This window comes from Syngnathus scovelli, unplaced genomic scaffold (genome assembly GCF_024217435.2).
Source record: "Syngnathus scovelli strain Florida unplaced genomic scaffold, RoL_Ssco_1.2 HiC_scaffold_77, whole genome shotgun sequence".
Taxonomy (NCBI): domain Eukaryota; kingdom Metazoa; phylum Chordata; class Actinopteri; order Syngnathiformes; family Syngnathidae; genus Syngnathus; species Syngnathus scovelli.
The window spans coordinates 102,501-117,792 of NW_026061660.1; positions in this window are offsets into that span (position 1 = coordinate 102,501).

Below are 15,292 nucleotides of genomic sequence, written 5' to 3' on the forward strand. Positions count from 1 at the left end.
GGGAAGGCGTGTGCGGATATGTGCGGAGGTTGGGACTCGGGCTTGGTCTTTGAGAAATCGGTTTCGCGGTCGACCGGCGCGGCCGGCGGACGCCCACGTGGCGTGCCGCAAGTCGGATCGCGCGCTCGGCCTCCGTGGATGGCCTCTGGGTGAGGTTGAGCCGGGGCGTCTCGGTTTCGCTGCCGTACGGTTCGCGCTAGGCCTGCGCGGGCGGCGCGGGGCGCGCGCTCGCGCGGCGGCCGTAGCGCTGGAGTGCGACCCGCAAGTGGGGAGGAACCGTCCACCCAACGCCGGCGGTAGCCGGGGCCGGTGGGGGCCCTACCAAGGCGGGTCATGGGCGCATGTCGGTCAGGTTATAAGAGTGTTTTTCGCTCCGGGCTAGAGCCGGGTGAGGTCGTCTCGAACCACGTGCCTGAAGGCCGCCTCGCGCCGGATTCGGCCCCGCTCATTCGTCGGAGTGACCGCCCGACGCGGGCATCGCTAGATTAGCCGTGGCCCCGATCCTTCCCCATCGACAGCCTTTCGCCCCCTGTACTCCGGCCTGTTAGTAAGGCGGCCGGTACCCCCTTTCTTGGATGAGACAGAATCCTTGACGGACCATTCGCAGATTTTTGCCCGGCCTCTGTTTACCGAGGCGGCCGGTACCTCCGTCTGCCTTGGATGGACCGCATCCGCAGATTTTCGTCCGGCCTTAGCTTAAGGAGACGGCCGTTGCCTCCGATCCTCCGGGCTAGAGCCGGGTGAGGTCGTCTCGAACCACGTGCCTGAAGGCCGCCTCGCGCCGGATTCGGCCCCGCTCATTCGTCGGAGTGACCGCCCGACGCGGGCATCGCTAGATTAGCCGTGGCCCCGATCCTTCCCCATCGACAGCCTTTCGCCCCCTTCGCTCCGGCCTCTGAGGCGGCCGGTACCCCTTTCTTGGATGAGACAGAACCCTTGACGGGCCGTTCGCAGATTTTTGCCCGGCCTCTGTTTACCGAGGCGGCCGGTACCTCCGTCTGCCTTGGATGGACCGCATCCGCAGATTTTCGTCCGGCCTTAGCTTAAGGAGACGGCCGTTGCCTCCGATCCTCCGGGCTAGAGCCGGGTGAGGTCGTCTCGAACCACGTGCCTGAAGGCCGCCTACACCGGATTCGGCCCCGCTCATTCGTCGGAGTGACCGCCCGACGCGGGCATCGCTAGATTAGCCGTGGCCCCGATCCTTCCCCATCGACAGCCTTTCGCCCCCTTCGCTCCGGCCTCTGAGGCGGCCGGTACCCCTTTCTTGGATGAGCCAGAACCCTTGACGGGCCGTTCGCAGATTTTTGCCCGGGCTTTGTTTACCGAGGCGGCCGGTACCTCCGTCTGCCTTGGATGGACCGCATCCGCAGATTTTCGTCCGGCCTTAGCTTAAGGAGACGGCCGTTGCCTCCGATCCTCCGGGCTAGAGCCGGGTGAGGTCGTCTCGAACCACGTGCCTGAAGGCCGCCTCGCGCCGGATTCGGCCCCGCTCATTCGTCGGAGTGACCGCCCGACGCGGGCATCGCTAGATTAGCCGTGGCCCCGATCCTTCCCCATCGACAGCCTTTCGCCCCCTTCGCTCCGGCCTCTGAGGCGGCCGGTACCCCTTTCTTGGATGAGCCAGAACCCTTGACGGGCCGTTCGCAGATTTTTGCCCGGGCTTTATTTACCGAGGCGGCCGGTACCTCCGTCTGCCTTGGATGGACCGCATCCGCAGATTTTCGTCCGGCCTTAGCTTAAGGAGACGGCCGTTGCCTCCGATCCTCCGGGCTAGAGCCGGGTGAGGTCGTCTCGAACCACGTGCCTGAAGGCCGCCTCGCGCCGGATTCGGCCCCGCTCATTCGTCGGAGTGACCGCCCGACGCGGGCATCGCTAGATTAGCCGTGGCCCCGATCCTTCCCCATCGACAGCCTTTCGCCCCCTTCGCTCCGGCCTCTGAGGCGGCCGGTACCCCTTTCTTGGATGAGACAGAACCCTTAAAGGGCCGTTCGCAGATTTTTGCCCGGCCTGTGTTTAAGGAGGCGGCCGGTACCTCCCTCCTTGGATGACCTTCTACCCTTGACGGGCCATTCGCAGATTTTTGCCCGGCCTGTGTTTAAGGAGGCGGCCGGTACCTCCTTCCTTGGATGACCCACTACCCTTGACGGGCCCATTCGCAGATTTTTGCCCGGCCTGTTAATAGAGGCGGCCGGTACCCCCTTTCTTGGATGACCTACTACCCTTGACGGGCCATTCGCAGATTTTTGCCCGGCCTGTGTTTAAGGAGGCGGCCGGTACCTCCTTCCTTGGATGACCCACTACCCTTGACGGGCCCATTCGCAGATTTTTGCCCGGCCTGTTAATAGAGGCGGCCGGTACCCCCTTTCTTGGATGACCTACTACCCTTGACGGGCCATTCGCAGATTTTTGCCCGGCCTGTGTTTAAGGAGGCGGCCGGTACCTCCTTCCTTGGATGACCTTCTACCCTTGACGGGCCATTCGTGGATTTTTGCCCGGCCTGTGTTTAGGGAGGCGACCGGTCCTCCGTAACTTGATCGGATTTCCCTTCCGGCCTGAGTTTATGGAGGCGGCCGGTCCTCCGTAGCTTGATTGGATTTCCCTTCCGGCCTGTGTTTAAGGAGGCGGCCGGTCCTCCGTAGCTTGATTGGATTTCCCTTCCGGCCTGAGTTTATGGAGGCGGCCGGTCCTCCGTAGCTTGACCGGATTTCCCTTCCAGCCTGTGTTTAAGGAGGCGGCTGGTCCTCCCCGGTCGGTTGCCAAGCGACCGGGACCCGCAAGTGGGCAGGAACCGTCCACCCAACGCCGGCGAGCCGGGGCCGGTGGGGGCCCTACCAAGGCGGGTCTAACTTCAGGCGGTGCAAACGGGGGAGGGGGGTAAGGACGGCTGCCGGGAGCAGACAGCCGTCCCCGGGAGGGGGTAGTAGCTTCGCGGCGGCCGCCGGGAGCAGACGGCCGTCCGCGCATTCTGCCAATGCCTGTAGGACTTTGAATATTTCACAGCCGTGCTGTGGCACTTAGAAAATTTTTCAGAGACGTGGCACTTAGAAAGTTTTTCAGAGATGTGGCACTTTGAAAGTTTTTGAGAGATGTGGCACTTTGAAAGTTTTTGAGAGATGTGGCACTTAGAAATTTTTTGAGAGATGTGGCACTTAGAAATTTTTTGAGAGATGTGGCACTTTGAAAATTTTTGAGAAATGTGGCACTTAGAAAATTTTCTCTCTCTCTGGAAGTGCCGTGCCTTCTTCAGTTCTGCTATCCGAGCAGGGGACGCTTGCTGGCGGCCGTTACCAGCGCTCGGACCAGGCCCAATTGATTTGCATGGAAAACAATTGCGTCCCCCATGCTCGTTCTGACTATATTTTGCGAAAGGGGGGTAAAGTGATGAGTACACTAAGTGGGGGGACCAACCCATGTACTCTAGAAAAAGTACATGGGTTGACAAAAGACCAGTTGGTAATGCACCCCTGGTACCCAAACCCCTGGTACCTTTAGGCACTTAGAAAAAATTTCGCCCAAATTTGGAGGTCGCTCCAGGGGAAGAGGCCGAATTTTCGCCTATTACGGCCGACCGCGGGAACCAGCCGAGGCGGACGCTTTTCGGCGCAAGAGCCGTTGGCACTTAGAAAATATTCGCTAAACTTCAAAGGACCTCCAGGGGAAGAGGCCGAATTGTCACTTTTTCTGGCCGACATCGGGAACCAGCCGAGTCGGACGATTTACGGCGGAGCAGCCGTTGGCACTTAGAAAATATTCGCCAAACTCGGCCGGACTTCCAGGGGAAGAGGCCGAATTGTCACTTGTTCTGCCCGACATCGGGAACCAGCCGAGTCGGACACTTTAAGGCTGAGCAGCCGTTGGCACTTAGGAAATATTCGCCGAACTCGGCCGGACTTCCAGGGGAAGAGGCCGGATTTTCACTTGTTCTGGCCGACATCGGGAACCAGCCGAGTCGGACTCTTTACGGCGGAACAGCCGTTGGCACTTAGGAAATATTCGCCGAACTCGGCCGGACTTCCAGGGGAAGAGGCCGAATATTCACTTGTTCTGGCCGACATCGGGAACCAGCCGAGTCGGACGCTTTACGGCGGAGCAGCCGTTGGCACTTAGAAAATATTCGTTAAACTTCAACTGACCTCCAGGGGAAGAGGCCGAATTTTCACTTGTTCTGGCCGACATCGGGAACCAGCCGAGTCGGACGCTTTACGGCGGAACAGCCGTTGGCACTTAGAAAATATTCGTTAATCTTGAACGGACCTCCAGGGGAAGAGGCCGAATTTTCACTTGTTCTGGCCGACATCGGGAACCAGCCGAGTCGGACGCTTTACGGCGGAGCAGCCGTTGGCACTTAGAAAATATTCGTTAAACTTCAACTGACCTCCAGGGGAAGAGGCCGAATTTTCACTTGTTCTGGCCGACATCGGGAACCAGCCGAGTCGTACCCTTTACGGCGGAACAGCCGTTGGCACTTAGGAAATATTTGCCTTAACTTGGCCGCACTTCCAGGGGAAGAGGCCGAATTTTCACTTGTTCTGGCCGACATCGGGAACCAGCCGAGTGGGACCCTTTACGGCGGAGCAGCCGTTGGCACTTAGGAAATATTCGCCAAAATGTTCCGGACCTCCAGGGGAAGAGGCCGAATTTTCGCTCGTTCGGGCCGACCGGGAGAACCAGCCGGGTCGGACACGTTACGGCGCAACAGCCGTTAGCACTTAGAAAATATTTGCCAAAATGTTCCGGACTTCCAGGGGAAGAGGCCGGATTTTCACTTGTTCTGGCCGACATCGGGAACCAGCCGAGTCGGACCCTTTAAGGCTGAGCAGCCGTTGGCACTTAGGAAATATTCGCCTTAACTCGGCCGGACTTCCAGGGGAAGAGGCCGGATTTTCACTTGTTCTGGCCGACATCGGGAACCAGCCGAGTCGGACACTTTAAGGCTGAGCAGCCGTTGGCACTTAGGAAATATTTGCCTTAACTCGGCCGGACTTCCAGGGGAAGAGGCCGGATTTTCACTTGTTCTGGCCGACATCGGGAACCAGCCGAGTCGGACTCTTTACGGCGGAACAGCCGTTGGCACTTAGGAAATATTCGCCGAACTCGGCCGGACTTCCAGGGGAAGAGGCCGAATTTTCACTTGTTCTGGCCGACATCGGGAACCAGCCGAGTCGGACTCTTTACGGCGGAGCAGCCGTTGGCACTTAGGAAATATTTGCCAAAATGTTCCGGACCTCCAGGGGAAGAGGCCGAATATTCACTTGTTCTGGCCGACATCGGGAACCAGCCGAGTCGGACACTTTACGGCGGAGCAGCCGTTGGCACTTAGGAAATATTCGTTAAACTTCAACTGACCTCCAGGGGAAGAGGCCGAATTTCCACTTGTTCTGGCCGACATCGGGAACCAGCCGAGTCGGACGCTTTACGGCGGAGCAGCCGTTGGCACTTAGAAAATATTCGCCGAACTTGGCCGGACTTCCAGGGGAAGAGGCCGGATTTTCACTTGTTCTGGCCGACATCGGGAACCAGCCGAGTCGGACACTTTACGGCGGAGCAGCCGTTGGCACTTAGAAAATATTCGTTAATCTTGAACGGACCTCCAGGGGAAGAGGCCGAATATTCACTTGTTCTGGCCGACATCGGGAACCAGCCGAGTCGGACACTTTAAGGCTGAGCAGCCGTTGGCACTTAGGAAATATTCGCCTTAACTCGGCCGGACTTCCAGGGGAAGAGGCCGGATTTTCACTAGTTCTGGCCGACATCGGGAACCAGCCGAGTCGGACTCTTTACGGCGGAACAGCCGTTGGCACTTAGGAAATATTTGCCTTAACTCGGCCGGACTTCCAGGGGAAGAGGCCGGATTTTCACTTGTTCTGGCCGACATCGGGAACCAGCCGAGTCGGACACTTTAAGGCTGAGCAGCCGTTGGCACTTAGGAAATATTTGCCTTAACTCGGCCGGACTTCCAGGGGAAGAGGCCGGATTTTCACTTGTTCTGGCCGACATCGGGAACCAGCCGAGTCGGACTCTTTACGGCGGAACAGCCGTTGGCACTTAGGAAATATTCGCCGAACTCGGCCGGACTTCCAGGGGAAGAGGCCGATTTTTCACTTGTTCTGGCCGACATCGGGAACCAGCCGAGTCGGACACTTTAAGGCTGAGCAGCCGTTGGCACTTAGGAAATATTCGCCTTAACTCGGCCGGACTTCCAGGGGAAGAGGCCGGATTTTCACTAGTTCTGGCCGACATCGGGAACCAGCCGAGTCGGACTCTTTACGGCGGAACAGCCGTTGGCACTTGGGAAATATTCGCCGAACTCGGCCGGACTTCCAGGGGAAGAGGCCGATTTTTCACTTGTTCTGGCCGACATCGGGAACCAGCCGAGTCGGACCCTTTACGGCGGAACAGCCGTTGGCACTTAGGAAATATTTGCCTTAACTCGGCCGGACTTCCAGGGGAAGAGGCCGAATTGTCACTTGTTCTGGCCGACATCGGGAACCAGCCGAGTCGGGCCCTTTAAGGCTGAGCAGCCGTTGGCACTTAGGAAATATTTGCCTTAACTCGGCCGGACTTCCAGGGGAAGAGGCCGGATTTTCACTTGTTCTGGCCGACATCGGGAACCAGCCGAGTCGGACTCTTTACGGCGGAACAGCCGTTGGCACTTAGGAAATATTCGCCGAACTCGGCCGGACTTCCAGGGGAAGAGGCCGATTTTTCACTTGTTCTGGCCGACATCGGGAACCAGCCGAGTCGGACCCTTTACGGCGGAACAGCCGTTGGCACTTAGGAAATATTTGCCTTAACTCGGCCGGACTTCCAGGGGAAGAGGCCGAATTTTCACTTGTTCTGGCCGACATCGGGAACCAGCCGAGTCGGGCCCTTTAAGGCTGAGCAGCCGTTGGCACTTAGGAAATATTTGCCTTAACTCGGCCGGACTTCCAGGGGAAGAGGCCGGATTTTCACTTGTTCTGGCCGACATCGGGAACCAGCCGAGTCGGACTCTTTACGGCGGAACAGCCGTTGGCACTTGGGAAATATTCGCCGAACTCGGCCGGACTTCCAGGGGAAGAGGCCGATTTTTCACTTGTTCTGGCCGACATCGGGAACCAGCCGAGTCGGACCCTTTACGGCGGAACAGCCGTTGGCACTTAGGAAATATTTGCCTTAACTCGGCCGGACTTCCAGGGGAAGAGGCCGAATTGTCACTTGTTCTGGCCGACATCGGGAACCAGCCGAGTCGGGCCCTTTAAGGCTGAGCAGCCGTTGGCACTTAGGAAATATTTGCCTTAACTCGGCCGGACTTCCAGGGGAAGAGGCCGGATTTTCACTTGTTCTGGCCGACATCGGGAACCAGCCGAGTCGGACTCTTTACGGCGGAACAGCCGTTGGCACTTAGGAAATATTCGCCGAACTCGGCCGGACTTCCAGGGGAAGAGGCCGATTTTTCACTTGTTCTGGCCGACATCGGGAACCAGCCGAGTCGGACCCTTTACGGCGGAACAGCCGTTGGCACTTAGGAAATATTTGCCTTAACTCGGCCGGACTTCCAGGGGAAGAGGCCGAATTTTCACTTGTTCTGGCCGACATCGGGAACCAGCCGAGTCGGGCCCTTTAAGGCTGAGCAGCCGTTGGCACTTAGGAAATATTTGCCTTAACTCGGCCGGACTTCCAGGGGAAGAGGCCGGATTTTCACTTGTTCTGGCCGACATCGGGAACCAGCCGAGTCGGACTCTTTACGGCGGAACAGCCGTTGGCACTTAGGAAATATTCGCCGAACTCGGCCGGACTTCCAGGGGAAGAGGCCGATTTTTCACTTGTTCTGGCCGACATCGGGAACCAGCCGAGTCGGACCCTTTACGGCGGAACAGCCGTTGGCACTTAGGAAATATTTGCCTTAACTCGGCCGGACTTCCAGGGGAAGAGGCCGAATTTTCACTTGTTCTGGCCGACATCGGGAACCAGCCGAGTCGGACCCTTTAAGGCTGAGCAGCCGTTGGCACTTAGGAAATATTTGCCTTAACTCGGCCGGACTTCCAGGGGAAGAGGCCGATTTTTCACTTGTTCTGGCCGACCGGGGGAACCAGCCGAGTCGGACACTTTACGGCGGAGCAGCCGTTGGCACTTAGGAAATATTCGCCAAAATGTTCCGGACCTCCAGGGGAAGAGGCCAAATTTTCACTTGTTCTGGCCGACTGGGTGAACCGGCCGAGGCGGACACTTTACGGCGGAGCAGCCGTTGGCACTTAGGAAATATTCGCCAAAATGTTCCGGACCTCCAGGGGAAGAGGCCGAATTTTCACTTGTTCTGGCCGACCGGGGGAACCAGCCGAGGCGGACACTTTACGGCGGAGCAGCCGTTGGCACTTAGAAAATATTCGCCAAAATGTTCCGGACCTCCAGGGAAAGAGGCCGAATTTTCGCTCGTTCGGGCCGACCGGGAGAACCGGCCGAGGCGGACACTTTACGGCGGTTGAGCCGTTGGCACTTAGAAATTATTCAGACTTCCATCAAACACACATCGGCCTTTTGCCGTCACTGCCCGGGATGGGCACCGTGGTAGCTCGGACAGTTCGTGTGACAGCTTCCGCTGGCACTCAGACAATTTTTGAAATGAAAATAAACAGTTCTGCACATACGTGCCGACTATATTTTGCGAAAGGGGGGTAAAGTGATGAGTACACTAAGTGGGGGGACCAAGTACATAAAGCCCACCCCTGGTACCTCAGAGAGGCCGAATTGACACATTTTGTGTCCGACCGCGGGAACCAGCCGAGGCGGACGCTTTTCGGCGCAAGAGCCGTTGGCACTTAGAAAATATTCGTTAATCTTGAACGGACCTCCAGGGGAAGAGGCCGAATTTTCACTTGTTCTGGCCGACATCGGGAACCAGCCGAGGCGGACGCTTTTCGGCGCAAGAGCCGTTGGCACTTAGAAAATATTCGTTAATCTTGAACGGACCTCCAGGGGAAGAGGCCGAATTTTCACTTGTTCTGGCCGACATCGGGAACCAGCCGAGTCGGACGCTTTACGGCGGAGCAGCCGTTGGCACTTAGAAAATATTCGCCAAACTCGACCGGACTTCCAGGGGAAGAGGCCGAATTGTCACTTGTTCTGCCCGACATCGGGAACCAGCCGAGTCGGACACTTTAAGGCGGAGCAGCCGTTGGCACTTAGAAAATATTCCCCAAACTTGAACGGACCTCCAGGGGAAGAGGCCGAATTTTCACCTGTTCTGGCCGACATCGGGAACCAGCCGAGTCGGACGCTTTAAGGCGGAGCAGCCGTTGGCACTTAGAAAATATTCGTTAAACTTGAAAGGACCTCCAGGGGAAGAGGCCGAATTGTCACTTGTTCTGGCCGACATCGGGAACCAGCCGAGTCGGACGCTTTAAGGCGGAGCAGCCGTTGGCACTTAGAAAATATTCGTTAAACTTGAAAGGACCTCCAGGGGAAGAGGCCGAATTGTCACTTGTTCTGGCCGACATCGGGAACCAGCCGAGTCGGACGCTTTAAGGCGGAGCAGCCGTTGGCACTTAGGAAATATTTGCCTTAACTCGGCCGGACTTCCAGGGGAAGAGGCCGAATTTTCACTTGTTCTGGCCGACATCGGGAACCAGCCGAGTCGGACGCTTTACGGCGGAGCAGCCGTTGGCACTTAGAAAATATTCGTTAAACTTCAACTGACCTCCAGGGGAAGAGGCCGAATTTCCACTTGTTCTGGCCGACATCGGGAACCAGCCGAGTCGGACGCTTTACGGCGGAGCAGCCGTTGGCACTTAGAAAATATTCGCCGAACTCGGCCGGACTTCCAGGGGAAGAGGCCGGATTTTCACTTGTTCTGGCCGACATCGGGAACCAGCCGAGTCGGACTCTTTACGGCGGAGCAGCCGTTGGCACTTAGGAAATATTTGCCAAAATGTTCCGGACCTCCAGGGGAAGAGGCCGAATATTCACTTGTTCTGGCCGACATCGGGAACCAGCCGAGTCGGACACTTTACGGCGGAGCAGCCGTTGGCACTTAGGAAATATTCGTTAAACTTCAACTGACCTCCAGGGGAAGAGGCCGAATTTCCACTTGTTCTGGCCGACATCGGGAACCAGCCGAGTCGGACGCTTTACGGCGGAGCAGCCGTTGGCACTTAGAAAATATTCGCCGAACTTGGCCGGACTTCCAGGGGAAGAGGCCGGATTTTCACTTGTTCTGGCCGACATCGGGAACCAGCCGAGTCGGACACTTTACGGCGGAGCAGCCGTTGGCACTTAGAAAATATTCGTTAATCTTGAACGGACCTCCAGGGGAAGAGGCCGAATATTCACTTGTTCTGGCCGACATCGGGAACCAGCCGAGTCGGACTCTTTACGGCGGAACAGCCGTTGGCACTTAGGAAATATTCGCCGAACTCGGCCGGACTTCCAGGGGAAGAGGCCGAATTTTCACTTGTTCTGGCCGACATCGGGAACCAGCCGAGTCGGACTCTTTACGGCGGAGCAGCCGTTGGCACTTAGGAAATATTTGCCAAAATGTTCCGGACCTCCAGGGGAAGAGGCCGAATATTCACTTGTTCTGGCCGACATCGGGAACCAGCCGAGTCGGACACTTTACGGCGGAGCAGCCGTTGGCACTTAGGAAATATTCGTTAAACTTCAACTGACCTCCAGGGGAAGAGGCCGAATTTTCACTTGTTCTGGCCGACATCGGGAACCAGCCGAGTCGGTCTCTTTACGGCGGAGCAGCCGTTGGCACTTAGGAAATATTCGCCGAACTTGGCCGGACCTCCAGGGGAAGAGGCCGAATTTTCACTTGTTCTGGCCGACCGGGGGAACCAGCCGAGGCGGACACTTTACGGCGGAGCAGCCGTTGGCACTTAGAAAATATTCGCCAAAATGTTCCGGACCTCCAGGGAAAGAGGCCGAATTTTCGCTCGTTCGGGCCGACCGGGAGAACCGGCCGAGGCGGACACTTTACGGCGGTTGAGCCGTTGGCACTTAGAAATTATTCAGACTTCCATCAAACACACATCGGCCTTTTGCCGTCACTGCCCGGGATGGGCACCGTGGTAGCTCGGACAGTTCGTGTGACAGCTTCCGCTGGCACTTAGACAATTTTTAAAATGAAAATAAACAGTTCTGCACATACGTGCCGACTATATTTTGCGAAAGGGGGGTAAAGTGATGAGTACACTAAGTGGGGGGACCAAGTACATAAAGCCCACCCCTGGTACCTCAGAGAGGCCGAATTGACACATTTTGTGTCCGACCGCGGGAACCAGCCGAGGCGGACGCTTTTCGGCGCAAGAGCCGTTGGCACTTAGAAAATATTCGTTAATCTTGAACGGACCTCCAGGGGAAGAGGCCGAATTTTCACTTGTTCTGGCCGACATCGGGAACCAGCCGAGGCGGACGCTTTTCGGCGCAAGAGCCGTTGGCACTTAGAAAATATTCGTTAATCTTGAACGGACCTCCAGGGGAAGAGGCCGAATTTTCACTTGTTCTGGCCGACATCGGGAACCAGCCGAGTCGGACGCTTTACGGCGGAGCAGCCGTTGGCACTTAGAAAATATTCGTTAATCTTGAACGGACCTCCAGGGGAAGAGGCCGAATTTTCACTTGTTCTGGCCGACATCGGGAACCAGCCGAGTCGGACGCTTTACGGCGGAGCAGCCGTTGGCACTTTGAAAATATTCGTTAAACTTCAACTGACCTCCAGGGGAAGAGGCCGAGTTTCCACTTGTTCTGGCCGACATCGGGAACCAGCCGAGTCGGACACCTTACGGCGGAAGAGCCGATGGCACTTAGAAAATATTCGTTAAACTTGAACGGACCTCCAGGGGAAGAGGCCGAATTTTCGCTTGTTCAGGCCGACCGGAGGAACCGGCCGAGTCGGACACCTTACGGCGGAAGAGCCGATGGCACTTAGAAAATATTCGTTAAACTTGACAGGACCTCCAGGGGAAGAGGCCGAATTTTCGCTCGTTCAGGCCGACCGGAGGAACCGGCCGAGTCGGACACCTTACGGCGGAAGAGCCGATGGCACTTAGAAAATATTCGTTAAACTTGACAGGACCTCCAGGGGAAGAGGCCGAATTTTCGCTCGTTCAGGCCGACCGGAGGAACCGGCCGAGTCGGACACATTACGGCGGAAGAGCCGATGGCACTTAGAAAATATTCGTTAAACTTGACAGGACCTCCAGGGGAAGAGGCCGAATTTTCGCTCGTTCAGGCCGACCGGAGGAACCGGCCGGGTCGGACACCTTACGGCGGAAGAGCCGATGGCACTTAGAAAATATTCGCCAAAATGTTCCGGACCTCCAGGGGAAGAGGCCGAATTTTCACTTGTTCAGGCCGACCGGAGGAACCGGCCGGGTCGGACACGTTACGGCGGAACAGCCGTTGGCACTTAGAAAATATTCGTCAAAGTCGTCCGGACCTCCAGGGGAAGAGGCCGAATTTTCGCTCGTTCGGGCCGACCGGAGGAACCGGCCGGGTCGGACACGTTACGGCGCAACAGCCGTTCGCACTTAGAAAATATTCGCCAAAGTCGTCCGGACCTCCAGGGGAAGAGGCCGAATTTTCGCTCGTTCGGGCCGACCGGAGGAACCAGCCGGGTCGGACACTTTACGGCGCAACAGCCGTTGGCACTTTGAAAATATTCGCCAAAATGTTCCGGACCTCCAGGGGAAGAGGCCGAATTTTCGCTCGTTCGGGCCGACCGGAGGAACCGGCCGGGTCGGACACGTTACGGCGCAACAGCCGTTGGCACTTTGAAAATATTCGCCAAAATGTTCCGGACCTCCAGGGAAGAGGCCGAATTTTCGCTCGTTCGGGCCGACCGGAGGAACCGGCCGGGTCGGACACGTTACGGCGCAACAGCCGTTGGCACTTTGAAAATATTCGCCAAAATGTTCCGGACCTCCAGGGGAAGAGGCCGAATTTTCGCTCGTTCGGGCCGACCGGAGGAACCGGCCGGGTCGGACACGTTACGGCGCAACAGCCGTTGGCACTTTGAAAATATTCGCCAAAATGTTCCGGACCTCCAGGGGAAGAGGCCGAATTTTCGCTCGTTCGGGCCGACCGGAGGAACCGGCCGAGTCGGACACCTTACGGCGGAAGAGCCGATGGCACTTAGAAAATATTCGTTAAACTTGACAGGACCTCCAGGGGAAGAGGCCGAATTTTCGCTCGTTCGGGCGACCGGAGGAACCAGCCGGGTCGGACACGTTACGGCGCAACAGCCGTTCGCACTTAGAAAATATTCGTTAAACTTGACAGGACCTCCAGAGGAAGAGGCCGAATTTTTGCTCGTTCAGGCCGACCGGAGGAACCGGCCGAGTCGGACACCTTACGGCGGAAGAGCCGATGGCACTTTGAAAATATTCGCCAAAATGTTCCGGACCTCCAGGGGAAGAGGCCGAATTTTCGCTCGTTCGGGCCGACCGGAGGAACCGGCCGGGTCGGACACGTTACGGCGGAACAGCCGTTGGCACTTTGAAAATATTCGCCAAAATGTTCCGGACCTCCAGGGGAAGAGGCCGAATTTTCGCTCGTTCGGGGCGACCGGAGGAACCAGCCGGGTCGGACACTTTACGGCGCAACAGCCGTTGGCACTTAGAAAATATTCGCCAAAATGTTCCGGACCTCCAGGGGAAGAGGCCGAATTTTCGCTCGTTCGGGCCGACCGGAGGAACCAGCCGGGTCGGACACTTTACGGCGGAACAGCCGTTGGCACTTTGAAAATATTCGCCAAAATGTTCCGGACCTCCAGGGGAAGAGGCCGAATTTTCGCTCGTTCGGGCCGACCGGAGGAACCAGCCGGGTCGGACACGTTACGGCGCAACAGCCGTTGGCACTTTGAAAATATTCGCCAAAATGTTCCGGACCTCCAGGGGAAGAGGCCGAATTTTCGCTCGTTCGGGCCGACCGGAGGAACCAGCCGGGTCGGACACGTTACGGCGGAACAGCCGTTGGCACTTTGAAAATATTCGCCAAAATGTTCCGGACCTCCAGGGGAAGAGGCCGAATTTTCGCTTGTTCAAGCCGACCGGAGGAACCAGCCGGGTCGGACACGTTACGGCGCAACAGCCGTTGGCACTTTGAAAATATTCGCCAAAATGTTCCGGACCTCCAGGGGAAGAGGCCGAATTTTCGCTCGTTCTGGCCGACCGGGAGAACCAGCCGGGTCGGACACGTTACGGCGCAACAGCCGTTGGCACTTAGAAAATATTCGCCAAAGTCGTCCGGACCTCCAGGGGAAGAGGCCGAATTTTCGCTCGTTCGGGCCGACCGGAGGAACCAGCCGGGTCGGACACTTTACGGCGGAACAGCCGTTGGCACTTTGAAAATATTCGCCAAAATGTTCCGGACCTCCAGGGGAAGAGGCCGAATTTTCGCTCGTTCGGGCCGACCGAGGAACCAGCCGAGGCGGACAACACTTTACGGCGGTTGAGCCGTTGGCACTTAGAAATTATTCAGACTTCCATCAAACACACATCGGCCTTTTGCCGTCACTGCCCGGGATGGGCACCGTGGTAGCTCGGACAGTTCGTGTGACAGCTTCCGCTGGCACTTAGAAAATTTTTAAAATGAAAATAAACAGTTCTGCACATACGTGCCGACTATATTTTGCGAAAGGGGGGTAAAGTGATGAGTACACTAAGTGGGGGGACCAAGTACATAAAGCCTACCCCTGGTACCTCAGAGAGGCCGAATTTTCGAATTCTGAGGCCGAGCTGGGGAACCAGACGAGGCGGACACTTTTCCGAGAGAGAGCCGATGGCACTTAGAAAATTTTCGGCTAAGTCGGCAGGACTTCCAGAGCGAGAGGCCGAATATTCGTCAACTGTGGCCGACCGGGGAACCAGCGAAGGCGGATAGGCGGTCACGGAGGTCCCGCCGGCTGGTCCGCGGGCCAATTTGGGTCCCGTAATTTAGCGGTCGCGGTCCGGAATCCACGCCGGCCGGGGAACCAGCGCAAGCGGATAGGCGGTCACGGAGGTCCCGCCGGCTGGTCCGCGGGCCAATTTGGGTCCCGTAATTTAGCGGTCGCGGTCCGGAATCCACGCCGGCCGGGGAACCAGCGCAGGCGGATAGGCGGTCACGGAGGTCCCGCCGGCTGGTCCGCGGGCCAATTTTGGTCCCGTAAGTGAGCGGCCGCGGCCCGGAATACACGCCGACCGGGGAACCAGCGAAGGCGGATAGGCGGTCACGGAGGTCCCGCCGGCTGGTCCGCGGGCCAATTGGGGTCCCGTAAATTAGCGGTCGCGCCCGAATTCGCGCCGGCCGGGGAACCAGCGCAGGCGCATAG